Here is an 18,195-nt window from a genome sequence, read left to right as displayed (position 1 = left end):
TTTTCTCATTTCTTCATTTGAGGTCATCAATTATGGTTCCAGCTATTCTCATAGCTCAGTTTGAGAGATGAGGTAATGACATTTGGCAGAAACATTAAAGCTGCACTAACTTCATACAGCTGTTAACAATCAGAAGATTATTCCAGACGACTTGGACCTAGGAAGCAATTGGAAGAACTCAAGAAATCATAAAATTGGAGCAGGTGAAAATTTCTCAAGGTGGAAAATCATTTAGATATAAAATCTATTGTTTTAAGTTGTTCACCTCAGCAGCCTTAATACTTTTGGAAAAGAGCATTATTTGTTATTTGGAGCAAGCTTTTTTTTTTTTTTAAACTAAGATTTGATTCTTTCTAAAATATGCTGACTGATTTGTGTTGTAATATAAATATTTTTATGTTTTGACAATTACTGTAGTGTTTATATTTTGCGTAAGAATTATTTTATTAATTTTATCTGCTGGTACATATGCACAAGGGTCTTTAAAAGTTTCATGGAAAGATTCATATTATCTTTTAATTCTATTTTTCCACAAACCTTTTGAAGTGCCCTCATATTTTAAAACAGATTTATGAAAAGGTGAAGCAAGATGGCAGAACAGGAATCTCCAGAGATTGTTCCCCCAAAGAAATATGAACTTGAACAAACTATCCATGCATGAGAATACCTTCATAAGAGCTAAGGAAACCAGGTGAGAGATGACAGTTTCCAATTATAGCACAAAAAATAAGAAAAGATGTGTTGAAGAGGGTAGGAAGGACAGTTTTTCACTACTCATGTCACCTCTTCCCCAACCCCAGGCAGCACAGTGTGGAGAGAGATACCATTCAATTGGGAGATAGAGAGAAAAGTGAGCACAGGACTTTGCCTTGAACACGGACACTGAGCAGTAAAACCCTAAACCAGGCAAACCCCCATATCCCCTAACTCCAGGCCAGTACCCATGGACTGGGACTCCAGACCTACCTTGGCACCAGATGGGAACCCACAGGCCCTGTGAGACAAACTCAGTCTCCAATATGCACCACTGCCAGCTGGCTACAATGGCCTTGGGTTCTGGACAATCCTCAGCAGCAGGCAGGCCTCAATAGTTGCTGGCTTCAGACACAGCCCAGCTTCATGCAAACTCAGTGGCCACAGGATTTCAGCCCAGTGCTGTGCAGGCCTAGTGTGCCCTCCTATGTGCTGCAACAGTCACAGTGGTTCTGGGACCATACCAGATGGTCTGCCCAGAATCTCTGGATCGGATACTGTTGAAGAGCGTTTTCAGACAAAGCCAGTCTGTGAAGACTGGAATAAGTACTTTTCAAGTTACCAGATATCAACACATGGTGAAAATGATCAAGAATAATCAAGGATGTATGAAATCACCAAATGAACAAAATGAAATGGCAGAGACTGACCTTAAATAAATGATGTGTAAATTGACAAAGAATTCAAAATAACTGTTGTAAGGAAGCTCAGTAAACTTCAAGAAAATATGGAGAAAACAATTCAACAAAATGAGAAAAACAGTGTGATCAGAAAGAAAAATTTAAGAGATTGAAATAAAAAAAATCAAACAAATCCCAGAACTGACAAATACAATGAAGAAAATGAAAAATTCAATAGAGAGAATCAACAGCATAATTGATCAAGAAGAAGAGAATCTGAACTCAAAGGCAGTTTTTTTTTGAAAATATACAGTCAAAAAGAAAAAAAAAAAGAATGAAAAGGAATGAAAAGAGCTTATGGGATTTATAGGACAGCATCAAGAGCAAATATTCAAGGCATAGGAGTTTGAGAAAGAAAAGAGAAAAACAAAGGGGTAGAAAGCTTATTTAAATAAATAATATAGTCATGTGCTACATAATGATGTTTTGGTCAATGATGGACCATATAAACAATGGTTGTCCCAGAAAAATGTAATGCCATATTTTTACTGTACCTTTTCTATATTCAGATGTGTTTAGATACACAAATACTTATCATTGTGTTACAATTGCCTATAGTATTCAGTTCAGTAACATGCTGTACAGGCTTGTAGTCTAGGAATAATAGGCTATACCATATAGCCTAGGTGTTTAGTAAGTTATACCATTTAAGTTTGTGTAAGTATCCTGTATGATGTTTATACAATGACAAAATTGCCTAACAACATATTTCTCAGAACATATCCCATCATTAAGTGATGCATGACTGTAGCAGAAAAATTTCCAAACTTGGAGAAAGATACAAATGTCCAGATAAAGGAAGGTTAAAGGTCTCCAGTCATATTCAATCCAAATAAAACTACCCCAAGACATACATAATTGAACTGCCAAAAATCAAAGACAAAGAGAAGATACTGAAAGCAGCAAGAGAAAAGAACATATAAGGCAGTTCCAATATGCCTAACAGCAGACTTCTCAGCAGAAATCTTACAGACTAGGAGAGAATGAGATGATATATTAAAAGTGCTGAGGGAAAATAACTACTAACCAAGAGTATTGTACCCAGGAAAGCTCTCACTCAGAAATGAAGGGAAGATAAAGACTTCCTCAGACAAATGAAAGCTGAGGCAATTAATTCTCCTCATACCTTTCTTACAAGAAATGCTAAAGGGAGTTCTTCAAGTTGAATGAAAAGGACACTAATGAGTAACGTAAAAACATCTGAAAGTATAAAATTCACTAGTAAAGTTGGTATATAGTCAAAATCTGAATAATACTGTAATGGTGGTGTATATTATATTTTTAGTGTGAAAGTTAGACAAAACTGTTAACACAATAGTAACTACAAACATTTGTTAAGGGATATGCAATATAAAAAGATGTAAATTGCGACATCAATAATTCAAATTCTAATTGTGGGGGGGAAGTGGAGTAAAAATGTAGAGTAATCATCAGAAATATATAAATTAAAACCACAATGAAATATTCTCTTGGTCCTGTTAGAATGGTTATTAAAATATAACAAATGTTGGTGAGGTTGTGGAGAAAAGAGAATTCTTGTGCACTGTTGGTGGGATTGTAAATTAATGCAGTCACTATGAAAAACAACATGGAGTTCTGCAAAAATTTAAAAATAGAACTACAATATGATCCAGCAATCCCATCATTGGGTATATATTCAAAGGAAATGAACTCAGTATGTCAAAAAGATATCTGCACGCCTGTTTATTGCAGCATTATTCACAATTGCCAAGATAGGGAATCAACCCAAATGTCTGTCAATGGCTAAATGGGTAAAGAAAATGTATATACAAACCATTCAGCCAAGTAAAGAGAAAGAAATCCTGTCATTTGAGACAACATGGATGAACCTGGAAGACATTATGTTAAGTGAAATAAGCCAGGCATGAAGAGACAAATACCACATGATCTCATTTGTGTGGAATATAAAAAAGATGATCTTGTGCAAGTAGAGACTAGAGTGGTGGTTACCAGAGGCTGCAGTGGCTGGTGGGTGGTTTGGGAAATGTTGGTTAAATGATACAAAATTACAATTATATAGGAAGAATAAATTTAAGAGATCTATTGTACAGTAAGGTGACTATAGCTAATGACTATATATTGTATTCTTAAAACATGGTAAGAGAGTAGAAGTTAAAAGTTTCCACCACAAAATTAATAACTATGTGAGGTAATGCATATTTCGATTAGCTAGATTTAACCATTCCACAGCATATATATATATATATACCGTAAAACATCATGTTTCATACAATAAATACATACAATTTTACCTGTCAAGTTATTTATTTTTTTTAATTACAATGATTTGATTTTTTTAACATTTTTATTTTATTTTTTATTGAAACATAGTTGATTGTACATATCTATGGGGTACAGTATTGAATATCAATACCGGTGTGTAATATGTGATGCTCAAATCAGGATAATTAGTATATTCAGCATTATACAATGTTATCAATTTTTGTAGCCCTTTACCAATTCCTCCCTTACTCCCTACTCCCTCCCCCTTTCCTACCTCTGGTAACCTCAGTTCAACATATTACTGTGATTGTGGTATCTTTCTTTTTTTTTTTTTTACTTATTTGTTTTATTATTTATTTATTTCAGCTGGTTAGCTGACTTGGTTAGAGTGTGGTGTTGTTAACACCAAGGTCAAAGTTTGGATCTCCTTACTGCCCAGCCACCAGAAAAAAAAAAAAAAAAGGAAATATTTGTGAATTTAAAGTAAATAGTAAATAAATTTTGAAGGGGATCAGGATATGCCACCTTAAAATATGCTATTGTGGCATAAGGGTTATTTTGAGCAATTGAGAATCAAGCATAAAGTGTTCTCTTCCCTCCTCTTTTTGTCTAATAAGAACACATACATTTCCTTTTGTGAAGGTGTCCCCCTCTCCTGTATTAGGAAAAGGAGAGCAACTCTTCTCATGGGAGATGGAGACTTGGTGAGATGAGTCTGCATAAACAAATCTTACTAAAATAATCCTTATTTTCTGTTAGTCCCCCCATATATTTCCTACTCACTTTTCCACAATTTGTCATCCCTTGAAGCCCAAACGCTCCTTTGTCAAAATGACATATAAGTCCGTAAGTCTAACCATTTTGAGTTTCCCTTCTTTTCTATGACTCCCATACATGAAAATATTAATAAAAGTGGTATTTCTTCTCTCCTGTTAATCTGTCATTTGTCAGTTAGATTTGCAAGCCACAGTCACTGAACTTAAATGTGTAGAGCAAAAGTTTTCCTCTCCAACACCCCTAAATTAATTTTTTTCTCCTTTAAAGAATTTATTTTACACCTGTTATATAGCACAGCACACCTTTTTTAACACTGACATTTAAGTCCGTAATAAGACAAAGCAAAGACAAACTTATTTTATTACACCATCATTTATAGTCTTCAAACGCTATTGCACTTTAACTTTCACAATTTGACAATGTATTCATGAAATAATCTGTAGAACTGTTTAAACAGACAAATTGGAGAATGCTTTTTAGCAGACATGACTGTCCCAAATTGTTTGTTAGGTATGATTTTTACGAATATGACTTATACCAGCGGTAATGGTAGGGCTGGAGAGTATGATGTCTTCTCTGAACTGCAGGGCAAGAACCACCAACAATGTATTGAAACGTGTGGCCCTTTCCAAGGCCACGGCTCTTGGAACCTGCAGATGTCAGCTCTCCCTGTGCTTGTGGACGGGTTTGGTGATCCATTGGGTGTTGGGATCAATGAAGATAACCTCAAAGGATTTGTACGTAGAATCGTCACCACTCAGGAGGAATTCGGGACTCTCAGAGCCCCACAGTGGCATCCAGCTCGCTCCTTAGCAACAGACTGAAGGCTTCGAGCTAACTAGCTGGTTAAAGCCCTGATGGACAGGCTTACTGTAGGCTGCACCCTTAGGAACTGGGCACTTGTAGCCACCATGGTGCACACAAATCTGATATTTGACACAACCTGGCATGGCCTTGTATTCCAGTTTGCTCACTTTATCTGGCCAGGTGGGGCAGGGACCTATGCCAGCAGTGGATCCTCAGAGGAAAGCCAATTACGTCAACGGCTCCTTCTTCCATAGCTACTGGATGTACTTGTAAGCAACTACTTTGGCTTACCTGATGGATGCCACCAGATAGAAACTCCCAAATTTCAACTGGGGTTTTAATCTCAACTTAAGAAATGAGTATTTATTTACTTGTGTAACAGGCAAGGTCACCAAATACTTAGCTGCCTTCTTTGTGCCATGGCGCAGTCAGTGGGAAAGACAGCTTTATACTAATGGCTACTATTTGCTGAAAATTCCATTTGTGGTAGAATTGTCAGAAATACCATGAAGTTTCAATAAGACGATGGAGTACATATCATTAAACCCATTGTGTGGGTGAGGAAACTGAGGCTTCAAGCAGCCAAGTACCTTGTCTGGGGTCATAGAGCCACTAAGTAGCAGAGCCTGGATTTGAATCCACAGATGTGTGGCACCCCAAACTTGCATTTTTTTCCAACAGCAGTGTACTATCAACTTTTAGGTTTTCAAATTATTGGAAGGCAGTTTATATTTAGAACTCCCTGGCCTTCTGGCAATGTCTGGGAGAGCTGTTCACCACCTTTAAATAAATAAATAGCCACTGTTCCTTATTCTGGAACAAACAAAATAGAGTTACCCTTGTGAGAAGCAGCTTCTTTGCAAAACTATGCCTGTAATTTGGAGTGCTGTCTCTTGGGACTTTTCATTTGGGGCTCACGTTTGATTTGTTTTCTCTACTGCTGGCTGTGGCTGGCCTCTCACCCCTCAATTTGGCCAGACCTTCTAGATACCTTCCCAGGATTTGTCAAGTAAATTTTGTATACTTCACCGAATTTGGTGACCACCCCCTCATAGGGTTTCGCCTTTCTGAGGGATGCCACCTGCTCTGGAATGCTGCACAAATTGTGAGTACACCTGTAGCTAGAGGTGGATTTACTTCTAGGGCCCATTCCCCAGGGGCATTCTGTTCATATGGTGATAGTTTTAGTGAAATTAGCAAACGTATATTTTAATCGCAGTTGGTTAGGACTGCTGTGCCTTCTCCTTCTGATTTCTCCTCTAGATGGGTGGCATTGGAGTGGCCACAGGCACTTTTGAGATCTGGCTAAGGTGAAGATGAGTTGGGCATACATTTAGTTTGGGTTTCGTGGGATATACTCCTGTGGTTCAGAGTCATTCTATAGACAAACTGTTGCTGGCTGTCCAGTGCAGGAAAGGATGTCAGGAGTGTCCTACTGCCCATTGTGGCAACTTGCCTGGTGTTGTGAAATGAAGGCATAGGGTCAGAGGCTGTACTGTGATATGACCCTGTCCTGTGGTACTGACACTGCAGGGAGATAAGGAGTGGAGGAGGAACAAGCAGAGCCAGAAGCCAGTCTGTGGAAATATATTATAGTGGTGCCAGCCAGTTCATAAACAGATGGTCATTTTTCTGCATTTTTCAGCTTTTAAAGATATGCTATTTGTTGTGAATTCCTTTCTTATTCTGAATAAATATTTACTTTCATGCTATAAAAAAAAAAAAAAGTAAATAAATTTGAAAAAAATTGATTTGTGTTTGTAATTTATGTTCTGTAATAAGCTTATACGTTTTTTGGATTTTATATGTTTTAATTTCTGGTTTATTTATGAAATCTGTATAGTTTAAAATAAAAGGCAAGTATTTAAAAGAGAGTAGAGTTGTTAATTTGCTTATATACCGCAATCTCCTGATGTGTGAAAATACTTGGCTGGAACTATTGACAGCTACTAGTAATGGTGGAATGTTTCTTCACCACCTGAATCAAAACTATTAAAAACTTTGTAGCTAGTGATGCACAATTGACGTGTAAGTTAACATGTGTCTGAAGAAAAGAATAAATAAATTATTGAGTTGAATGAATGAATAAATGACTGTTGGCTTATTATTTTAAAAATAAAAACATTTCTATGTCAATGTATAAATAATAGGAAATAGAAATGCCATTTTTACCTTCAGGTTGACTATTTAATAGTTTGATTTAATTTAATAAACATTTATTCAGTATTTCAAGGGAAATTTATAGGCTTAGAACATAAAGGAATGATCTCACTTATAAGTAGAATGTGAAAAAGTTGACCTTACATATAAACATTAGGAGAATTATATACTACATAATATAATATATTAGGAGTATTACGTATTATCTCTAACAAAGCAGAAGTATTTTTAGTAGTAAGAAATGGGATGCTTAGCCTTCAACAACCAGGGCATCATTCTCGTTTTTCCACTCCAGACTACAGGAAATTCCTCATCAAATTTCTGAAAACCACTGTAGACATTACACATTTTTTATAGTCCTGTCATCTCTTAGTCTTCAAACAGCAGGGATCTTCTTCTGTGTAAAACCATATGCTTTTATTAGAATAATGAGCTAGTAATGGAAATCCAACCTGTGATTCTATGCTTTCCTGTAACTAAAACATTAAAAATAGGCCTTTTATTTGACCACATGAACCTGTGTCAAAATAATAAGGAAATTTCTAATGAGTTGCCAGTGCACTACAACTTGGCCATCCTGCAAAGTTCAGGACTGATGTATTGTCTTAAGTTGTCACCTCATAGTTAACAATAATTGCTGACATTTGTAAAGAATCTTTCATTACAAAATATGGGCTATCAAGTCTATGAAAAGTATTTGGTGAGAAGTTTTATTAACGGTGATGTCACTCAACTCTTTGAATTCTGTGGTAGGTAGTCTCCAAATACGCCTGCCACCAATTCCTTTCTTGCAGGTACAAGCATATTACTCCATCCAACAGGAGACCAAATCTATTTCCTCTACCCTTTTCTCTGGTCTGGTCTTGTAATTTTCTTTGATCAATTAAATTTGGAGGAAGTGACACCGTGAGAGCTCTGGGCCTAGCATTTAAGAGGCCTGGCAGCAACTATTTACCTCTTGAAGCTAGCCATGTTTTAAGAAGTCCATAGTCCACTCTGCTGAGGGAAAGCCCACATGGAGTCACACAGGGGGTCAGAGGCATCAGATATGGGCGTGAAACCTCCTTGGACTTTTTATCTTGTTCTATGTATTTCACCAACTGAAAGCAACTGAGTGAATGACCACAGCTGACATACAAGGAGAGAAAGATAGTCTCAGCTAAGCCTGACCCAAATTCCTATCCTACAGAATTATGAGAAATATAAATTGTTGTTTGAAGACACTAAGTTTTGGGGTTGTTTGTTAGGTAAAAATAGATGTTGCAACAGGCTCCTTCCAAGTTAAATTCCAAAAATCACCTAATGATCTATCATAAAAAATAATTTTCAATAATTCAGTAGCTGACAACTCAATTCTATCCTTCATTATATCTATTAAAAGCAAAGGATTAGAAACCACTTGATTTGAAAAGGATTTCCTTTGCAGCTGTTAATCTCATTCACTTTCTTGGTTCTAACACCAATATTTTGAATTGTGCCTTTGTTTGGCAACTATGCATTTTTTATAACCTGATTTAGTACACCGTAGTAAGATTTAGTATAGTGAGAGATGTGCCTTTCTATTCAAAAACGAGAAAAGAATATTGTGGCAAAGTGGGAAAGAGAATCAACTCTAAGAGAACAGTTTTAGGAAAAAGTTTATCTGATGTTGAAGATCTGGAAACTGAATCCCCTAAAACTGCCAGCTCATTATTTTCGGCTGCTCACATACTTTTATTCCATTTTTGACTCATTATATTAAATGCAATCATTGATGTGCTTTTCGAAGGGGTTCAACATTTTCCCAGAAACTGCTAATAGGTCAGTAAATATTAAAACAAAAACCAAATAAAACCAAATAAAATAAATCACACCCACACATTGAAAATGAGTGAAAATGCTTACAGTGGGAGAAGTAGTGGACGATCACATTTAATGCAGGGAGTGATATTAACTAAACCATTACTCTCCAAAGGATTTTGAGAACAGAAAATGAGAGAAAAAAATATGTAGGCCAGAGAGTGCAACGAGAAAAGGGTAAGTAGGTCTTATCTCTCTTACATGGGCTAATATGTAAGGGAGCCATTTCTCTTCTGGTCCAAATAGCTACTAAATGGTAAGAGAAAAAAAAAAAATCACTTTGCTTTTGCAGAAAATTCAGAGGGGAGACAAAGTTGGCAATTTATTTTACCTCTTGTCTTGGTTTAATAATGAGTATTAATATCTTTCTTCTTTGCTTAATTTCTCCCTTCTTTCCTTTCCTTTCCGTGGTATCCCCAGGGAAAAGGCTTTATTAGGTGGCATCATTATAAGCTATATTATTACAAAGTAGATATTCATAATCTTTAATTTATTTCTAAACCACCGTTGTGGTATTTGCTTCTGATGTTGTTTGGATTTATGCCTTTGGCCCTTCATTCCACCCAGGCAGGAGAAGGCAATGCTAGAAAGGAATCATTATGCTTATTCCCAAGCCCAGCAGATGAGGACCTTTGCTGGTAGGAGTAAATAGTCACAAAACTAGAAAAGATGGCCAGGTAGAGAAGAGATAATTCTCTTATTTATTTCTTGTTTCTTTTCATAAAGGTAAAATTTGGAGCCAGGTGTGTCTTTACTTGAGAAAGGCCTTCATCTTTGAAAAGCTGAAGGACTCCAGGTTGGGAACCAAAGGAAAAGGACTAAGATATTTAACAGAGAGTCTCCTACTTGGAAGACACTCGATAGATAGTTGCAGGTTTTGGGGTAGGTTGTAAGAGAGATCAAGAGAGGTAGACTTGAGATTCCTATACCGTCTGGGCTATCTCACCATGGTTGAAAAACTGGTAGGGATAGGTAACTAGATGTCCTACTTAGAAATAAAGAACACCTATTTGATTGGTTGGTACTCTGGTATCTCATGGCCACCTAAATATCATACCAGGGATCTGGCTGAGATGCATATCTAGTGGAGTCGAGGGAGAAACTAACATGATGTTTGATATCAGACCCTTGATCCACAATGAATGCACTGGCTTTGATAATTTACTAAATCTCTCTGGGTTGAAAGAGCTAGTTTGATTTATTCATCCATCCTAAAACAATCCATTGTATATTAACTATATGTTAAGCCTTGACAGTACTAACATAAATAATACCCATTTCTTGCTTTTAAAAGAACCATAATCTAGAGAGACAAAATCAAAGACAACCAGCCTCACTAGGATGTGACCAGTATTATAATGAAGACAAACAGCTATGAGAACCTATACAAAGAAGGGAATAATAGCATGAGAAAAGGTAAGAATTGGGAAAGGTAAATTAATGCATATAATTACCTTTCTGTCAACTCGTTAATCATGTACAAGAAGAAAAATACAATCTGTTATTGTATTTTTCTTGACTTATAGTTGGGTCTACTTCTGGATGTTTTGGTGTTAGTAGGACGGGCGCAGTGGGTAAGAGCAAATTCCTTTGGAATCTGATCACCTTATGTCTGCTAGGCTGAACAGGGCTTTCTGAATTGAGACAGACACCTGAAGTTTAGGACTTACTGCAGTTTTTCCCTGCATATCAGATAGTGTTAGATATTAGCATTCCAGATTCTCATACCTCCTACATATAGTCTCTTTCAGCCCATAAAAAGCAAAGGGATTGGGAACGGGAGGAAACCCCAGGGACAACTCAAGATTGGGGAAGGAAGCTCTGCCACGTCATCAAGTCAGGAACACACCAGAGGGTGGTCATTAAAGTAATTCTTACCATCAACTTGTATTGATATAAAATATAAGTAAACAATAGTATGTATGATGTTTGGAGAATAGTTTTACAATCACCTTGAAAAATAAGTTGGTGGATATAACCTGCTTTTGTAATGGGGAACTGGTGTTTATAATGCCTCCTCCCTCTGGGATAAGTCAAGCCTCATAAAATGACAATATTATAAAACTGAAAGTCAATACTGCAGTCAATGGATATTTACACCCAATAAAAGCAGAGAAGAAAAAGCAGTCTTTGAACATATTTTACAGCTCCTTATATCTAATATATTTACACTTTCTTTAGATGAGTTAATCTCCATTCTCCTACTTTCGTCCTCCCGTCCCAACATGGGGTAGAGAGGGTACAAAAGGTAGAGGTGTGATCTGACTCATCAGCAAAACCACAGATGGTTTTAGTCTGAAAAGCCCTTTTAACATGGCGGGAATTTTTGTGTTGTGATTCTATCTTTGCCTTTTTAGAAAATGTCAGAATGGATGTCCACTGCTGCGGATGATGACGTGTCAGAACTAAATTCTTGTTCTGCAGAGGCAGGACCCCTGTCAGGAACACAAATAACTTCTGTAGACCTCCCTTCCACCAGAAATCAGAAACCCTAGGGCTGATTGATTCTTAAAAGGTTAGGAGACATGGATCTCTTTGCTCTTGCCTTTTTTTTTTTTTTCTCAGAGAAAAACACATCCAACTTCTGAGGGACTAAGTGAAGATGAGAATCAGGCAGTGGAAATTTGGTTTTGCAGCTATGTACTTTGCAGCACTGTGCATGTTTAGGGTGGTGGGTAGTTTGCTTTGGCCATTCACAGGTCCATTGACTTTAGGAGAAAAAAAGCACATTTCATATCTTACATTTAGCTCAGTTAAATCAGTCAATTAAAAGCAGATGCCCTTGCATCCTTTTTTAAAAAAATTTCAAGAATGCAGCGAACAAATTAGAACAATCACAGCTGAAATTAGGCAGCTTTCATTCACTTATCTATTTATTCAACAAATGTTGAATATCTATTTATTCAATAAATGTTCTCTGTGTTTCAAGCTGTGCTGTTTCCTGAGGATACGGTAACAGAACATAGAATGAGGGACCCCAGCTTAGACAGAAATGGTCAGGAAAGCAATGCAGATGATGGCTAGGTGTTCCTGGTAAAGAGGTGAAAAACAGTGAGGGTGAAGAACTACAGGCAGAGGACTTGGTGAAGAGCCAAGGAGGGAAATGGTGTTGGGGAATGGAAGACCAGAAGTCACTGGAGAAGCAAAAGCAAAAGAAAGTTAACAGAAGTGAGGCTGGAGAGATGGGCAGATCATGTAGCACTCATATTGAGGATTTGGTTTTTTATTTAAGGGCTGACAAAACCATAAAAGGTTGTTAAATGGTGTGTTGTCTGTTTGCAGGACGACTGTTTAAAAAGATAAAATCATGACTTTCATACAAATATAAAATAAACATGTCAAAGATTTTATTTAAATCATTAATTAATAAGGAAGCTTGTAAGATGTTCCAACTGGTTCAAAGGAGAATCCAAAGAGCAGATACATATACAGGCTATCAGGATTGCTGAAATAGATGTGCTTAATAGATACCTAATTGGACAAAGTCCACAGGGAAATAATCTCTTGTATCTCCAGAGACACAATTTGCATGGACAAGAAGAGTTTGTGTAGGTTTGTGTAGTTATCAGTTTTCCACAAGTTGTGAACTAGATTGAAGTCAATGAAAGGCCGAGATAACCTGGAATGGTGTGCTAGGCTGTACACCCAGCAATCTTTATTGCCTGTTTTGAATCTTTTACAATTTTTCTTGATACCACGCACTCCCAAAAGACATATTTTTTTTTTTTTTTTTTTTTTTTTTTTAGTATTTGGCATGGAAAAGAGGGCTCTTGTAGGCAACCTCTAAGATATCTCCCAATGATTTTTACCTCCTGGTATTCATGTCATTTATAATTTTCTGCCCTTGACTGTGGCTGTGATCTAGTGACTCACTTTCAACTAATGAAATATGACAAAACTGATGTACTGTCACTTCTGAGATTAGGTAACTGAAGAAAATCCTCTCCCTTGTACACTCTCTCTGTTTTCTTGCTCACTCGTTCTGATGAAGCCGGCTGCCATGTTGTGAGCTGCCCTGTGGAGAGGCCTATGTGGCGAGGAACTGATGCCTCTGGCAAACAGCCATGTGGAATAAGCTTGGAAGTAGACCTTCTGTGGCCTGACAATGACCAGTGATAGGGCTCAGAACTGGATGCTTTTCTGCTTGAGCCCTGAAATGACTGTAGCCCCAGCCAACACTTTGACTGCAGCCTTGTGAGAGACCTTGAAACAGTGGAACCTGGCTGCAGCTGTAGTACTGATCCCCAGAAACCATGAGATAAAGAAATATTTCTTGTTTTAAGTCACTAAGCGTTGAGGCAATTGGCTACTTAGAAATAGACAACTCATGCAAAAGCCAATGAACTAAATCAATGTTTGGCAGACCAGGAGACTGAAAGACATCTTAAAGTTCCATTTGCAGTTAAAATTTTAGAGCTATATAAGACTGAGATATTCTAAGCCCATTGTTATAATTTTGGTAAAGGTTCTTAATTAAAGTTGTTTAATTACCAAGTGATGGGCCTGGGTGCAGATTTCAGGTTTATTTCTAATGTGTAGCCAGTGTTCAGACATGCCTTTATTCAAGATTTCACAAACATTAATGAATCGTGTATTTGCCCGTAGAGGTATGAAAGGTGAAATATTATTTTCTGCCCTCAAGGGGCTCACACTGGAATGAAGTATATAACAAATAACTGAAAATGTAGTGCTGACAGGAGAGAATGAAGTGTGCATAAAACTTGCAATGTTAACAGCTGCTACAATAAGAACTTATCAATTTGTATGATCAGTATTGGCCCCAGAACTCTGTTTTAAGTTGAAATAATATTTTCCTGGGCTCCCTGGCTGAGGTAGTGGGGGGCTTAGGGCCTCAGCCATGCCCCTCCTGACATCTGCAACCAGCCCAGCGATGACCATTGAGCCTCCACAGGAAGTGCCCTGGGCTCCTGAGTTAGGGTGTTTGTGGGGGGCCAGAGACCTCAGCCATGACCCCTGACATCCACACCAAACCCAGTGATGATCACCAAGCCACCACTGGAAACGTTTCGTGCACCCGAGCTGGGGTGGTGGGGAGCCAAGAGCCTCAGCCATGCCCCCTGACATCTGCACCCAGCCCAGCAATGACTGAGCTGCTGCTGGAAGCACCCTGGTGTTCCCTGCTGGAATGAGGGGGTGCCACAGGCCTTGACCATGCTCCCCTTCTTCTTCCTCCTCCCCGCATATCCCTCCCCCTTTTTTCCCCCCTCCCCCAGCTGCTCTGCAATAACATCTTAGAATGTAAAAGAATAATAATGTTAATAAATAAATAAATAAATATTTTAAAAAAGTGTTCACTAAGGGTGGGGTAATCAGAAATCATTATATTTTCTACTCCTGACACCTGTTATCTAAAGACACCCAGTAATTCCTAGAGAGAGAAGGCATATAACAAAGCCCAAATTGAACCAACCCTTGTCTTAAAACCCATTTTCCTAAAAGCATTCTATGCTGAAATTATACAAAATTATTTGCCCTAAGTGTTTATCAACCAATGAATAGATAAAGAAAATGTGATATGTATACACGACGGAATACTATTCAATCTTAAAAGAGAGGGAAATTATGTCATTTGAGACAGTTTGGATGAACATGGAGGACATTATGCTAAGTGAAATAAGCCAGGCACAGAAAGACAAATGGGACAGGTTCTCACTTATCTGTCAAATCTAAAACAACTGTGCTCGCTTCGGCAGCACATATACTAAAATTGGAACGATACAGAGAAGATTAGCATGGCCCCTGCGCAAGGATGACGCAAATTCGTTAAGCGTTCCATATTTTTTCTACACAATGGAATACTACTCAGCTATAAAAACGAATGAAATACTGCCATTTGCAACAACATGGATGGACCTTGAGAGAATTATATTAAGTGAAACAAGTCAGGCACAGAAAGAGAAATACCACATGTTCTCACTTATTGGTGGGAGCTAAAAATTAATATATAAATTCACACACACACACACACACACACACACACACACACACACAAACCGGGGGGGGGGGGGAAGAAGATATAACAACCACAATTATTTGAAGTTCATACGACAAGCAAACAGAAAGGACATTGTTGGGGGGGAGGGGGGGAGGGAGAAGGGAGGGAGGTTTTGGTGATGGGGAGCAATAATCAGCCACAATGTATATCGACAAAATAAAAATATATATATATATAAAATATAAATCTAAAACAACCAAGCTCATAAAAGCAGAGAGCTTCTGCTTCTGGGAATAGTGGTTACCAGAGACTGGGGAGTGGGGTAATAAGGAGATGTTCGTCAAAGAGTACAATGTCTCAGTTAGACAGGGGGAATAAATCAGAAGTATTTGAGGTGATGGATATGTTGATTAGCCTGATTCAATCACTCTGTATTTTATACATATATTATAGCATCACTTTGTATCTCACAAATCTATCTACACACTTATAATTTGTCAATAATCAATTAAAAATTTTTAAAAACTGCAATATAGCTTCACACCTTTCACCCTGCTGCAAATGAACTTTTAAAAAACATCTATTTATTTTTAATTATACATGTTCATAGGGTACAGTGTGTTGTTTTAATACATGCATATATTGATTACGATCCACTTATCATTTATTTGTAGTGATTACATTCGAGATCCTCTTTTTTTTTTTTTAGCTATTTAGAAGTATGCAATACAATATTATTAGCTATAGTCACCCGAGAACACCACAACTTACTCTTTGTATCTACCTGTAATATGGTACCTATTGACAGCCATTATTCTACTCTTTAATTTTATGAGGAACCACTTTTTTCTTCTTTTTTTTAGATTCACATATGAGTGAGATCATGTGGTATTTGTCTCTGCCTGGCTTACTTCATTTAACATGATGGTCTCCAGTTCCATCCATGTTGTCACAAATGACAGGATTTTGTTCTTTTTTATAGCTGAGTAGTATTCCATTGTGTATATACCACATTTTCTTTATGCATTTATATTGGGTTGATTTCATCTCTTGGCTGTTGTGAATAGTGCTGCAATGAACATGGGAGTGCAGATGTGTCTTTCATGTACTGATTTCATTTCCTTAGTTTATGTACACAATAGTGGCATTGTTGGGTTATAAGGTAGCTCTATTTTCAGCTTTTTGAGAAACCTCTTTACTGTTTTCCATAATGGCTGTGTTAATTTATGTTCCCACCAATAGTGTCCAAGAGTTCCCTTTTCTTCACATCCTCACTAGCATTTGTCATTTCTTGTCTTGTTGATAATAGCCATTCTAACTGAGATGAGATGATATTTCATTGTGGTTTTAATTTGCATTTCCCTGATGATTAGAGATTTTTTTCATATACCTGTTGGCCATTTGTATGTCTTCTTTTAAGAAATGTTTATTCACATCTTTTGCCCATTTTTAATTCAGATTATTTGTTCATTTTTGACTCTGTTGCAAATCAACTTTTGTAATCAGCATCTAACCAACTTTTATGACCAAGTCCTAGTCAACATTTATGACCAGCTGGAATATCATCTTGGTCAAGCCTTCCTTGGTGCCTTCAGGCAGAGCTTGTGACCCTTTCCTGTGCAACCTCCAGTCCCATTGCTACTGATTATGCAGCAGTTCGTAACATTAGGGAAGGGATCAGACCAGGGTGCTTTGATTGGTGGTGGATCTAGCAGTTTCTAATTATTCTCCTTATGAGGCTCAACACTTTGCCTTTTCTAAGGTTTTTCTCACATCTTTTCATAATGGGTTAAATAATTGTTGTGCCAATACTATATTTTACTTTTAAAAGTTGTTTAAAAGATCTAACTTTTGGAGACCATAGCTCCCTATCCCATTAAACTATTGTAGGCATTGAGGAGTCATTGGTATACAAGATTTCTAAAATCTCTCTGCTCATTGAACTAATATTTTTAGTGGGAAACATTCAATAAACTCATAAACCAGTACATAATATAATAATGATAAAAAGATAAGATTTTAAAATCTGTACCACTCTGGAAAATTAGAGATAAGCAATAAAACATGTAAAAGAAATAAAACATTCTGAATCCTCATTGAATTCCTTATTTACAAGGTTTGAAAACCTAGGGAAGTTACTTGACATCTCTAAATTTCAGTTGTCATATTTGTAATGGGAAGAGCAATATGTATCTCATTTGCTTGCCCATATAAGAATTGATTGGGAAGATTTATATAAATAAACTATATGGGTCTGGCACCTTGAGATGCTTAATAAATTGCCTTTCTCTAGCTGATAAAGAATATGTGCATGAAAAATTTTGACATCGTATTAAAGATACGTTAGGATTAAGCTTATATTTATACATACAAAGTGCAATGGAGGTGCAAGTCAATTATCTTGATAAGATAGACCTAAAACCTTTTGCTTTAAGCATTTTGATGATTAAGACAAAAATGCTTACTTCTATATAATGAACTTCACATTTCTAAATTAATGGTCACTTTCAATCCTTATTTTAGACTTCTTAGTACTCGGGCATAGTTTACTACACTATCCTTTTACAAATGCTTTCTTCTTTTAAGTGATCTTTTTCTGACTCTTATTCTATTCAACTTATAAATTTTTGAACTCATGAGGACTCCATCCTGGATTATTTTAATCTCTATGTCTATCTTGCCTTGGTTAATCTCATTTATTTCCATAAACTTTAATGCCATATATCTGATAAATACTACCACCTGATTGATCATGCTGGAAAAAGGACGTCATTTCTGATGCCCTGTTGTCCCTCCCCTCCACATCAGCTCTGTCACATATGTATACTTTTCCCTGTAACCATTGCTACTGTTCTGGTTTACATCTCTATTGTCTCTACAGTGCAGTGCATTCTTGCTCTTTTCTTTTCGGTTTTTAAATATCTTTACTGAGATATAATTCACACACCATTAAATCCACCCACTTTAAGTGCACAATTC

At 37.0% G+C, this 18,195-nt stretch overlaps 1 non-coding gene and 1 pseudogene across 1 annotated transcript; one reads left to right on the top strand and one right to left on the bottom strand.

Moving 5' to 3' along the window:
* Positions 1–4,986: 4,986 nt before the first annotated feature.
* The window catches only part of LOC134381663 (large ribosomal subunit protein eL15-like), a 47,153-nt pseudogene continuing 33,944 nt past the window's right edge, over positions 4,987–18,195 (bottom strand).
* Positions 14,959–15,063, top strand: LOC134382913 (U6 spliceosomal RNA). Its single transcript, XR_010024156.1, has one exon. It is a non-coding gene; the product is annotated as a U6 spliceosomal RNA (small nuclear RNA).

Source organism: Cynocephalus volans, chromosome 7 (assembly GCF_027409185.1).
Source record: "Cynocephalus volans isolate mCynVol1 chromosome 7, mCynVol1.pri, whole genome shotgun sequence".
Classification (NCBI taxonomy): Eukaryota; Metazoa; Chordata; class Mammalia; order Dermoptera; family Cynocephalidae; genus Cynocephalus; species Cynocephalus volans.
The sequence above is the reverse complement of the archived record's forward strand: the minus strand, read 5'-3'. Positions and strand labels throughout refer to the sequence as shown.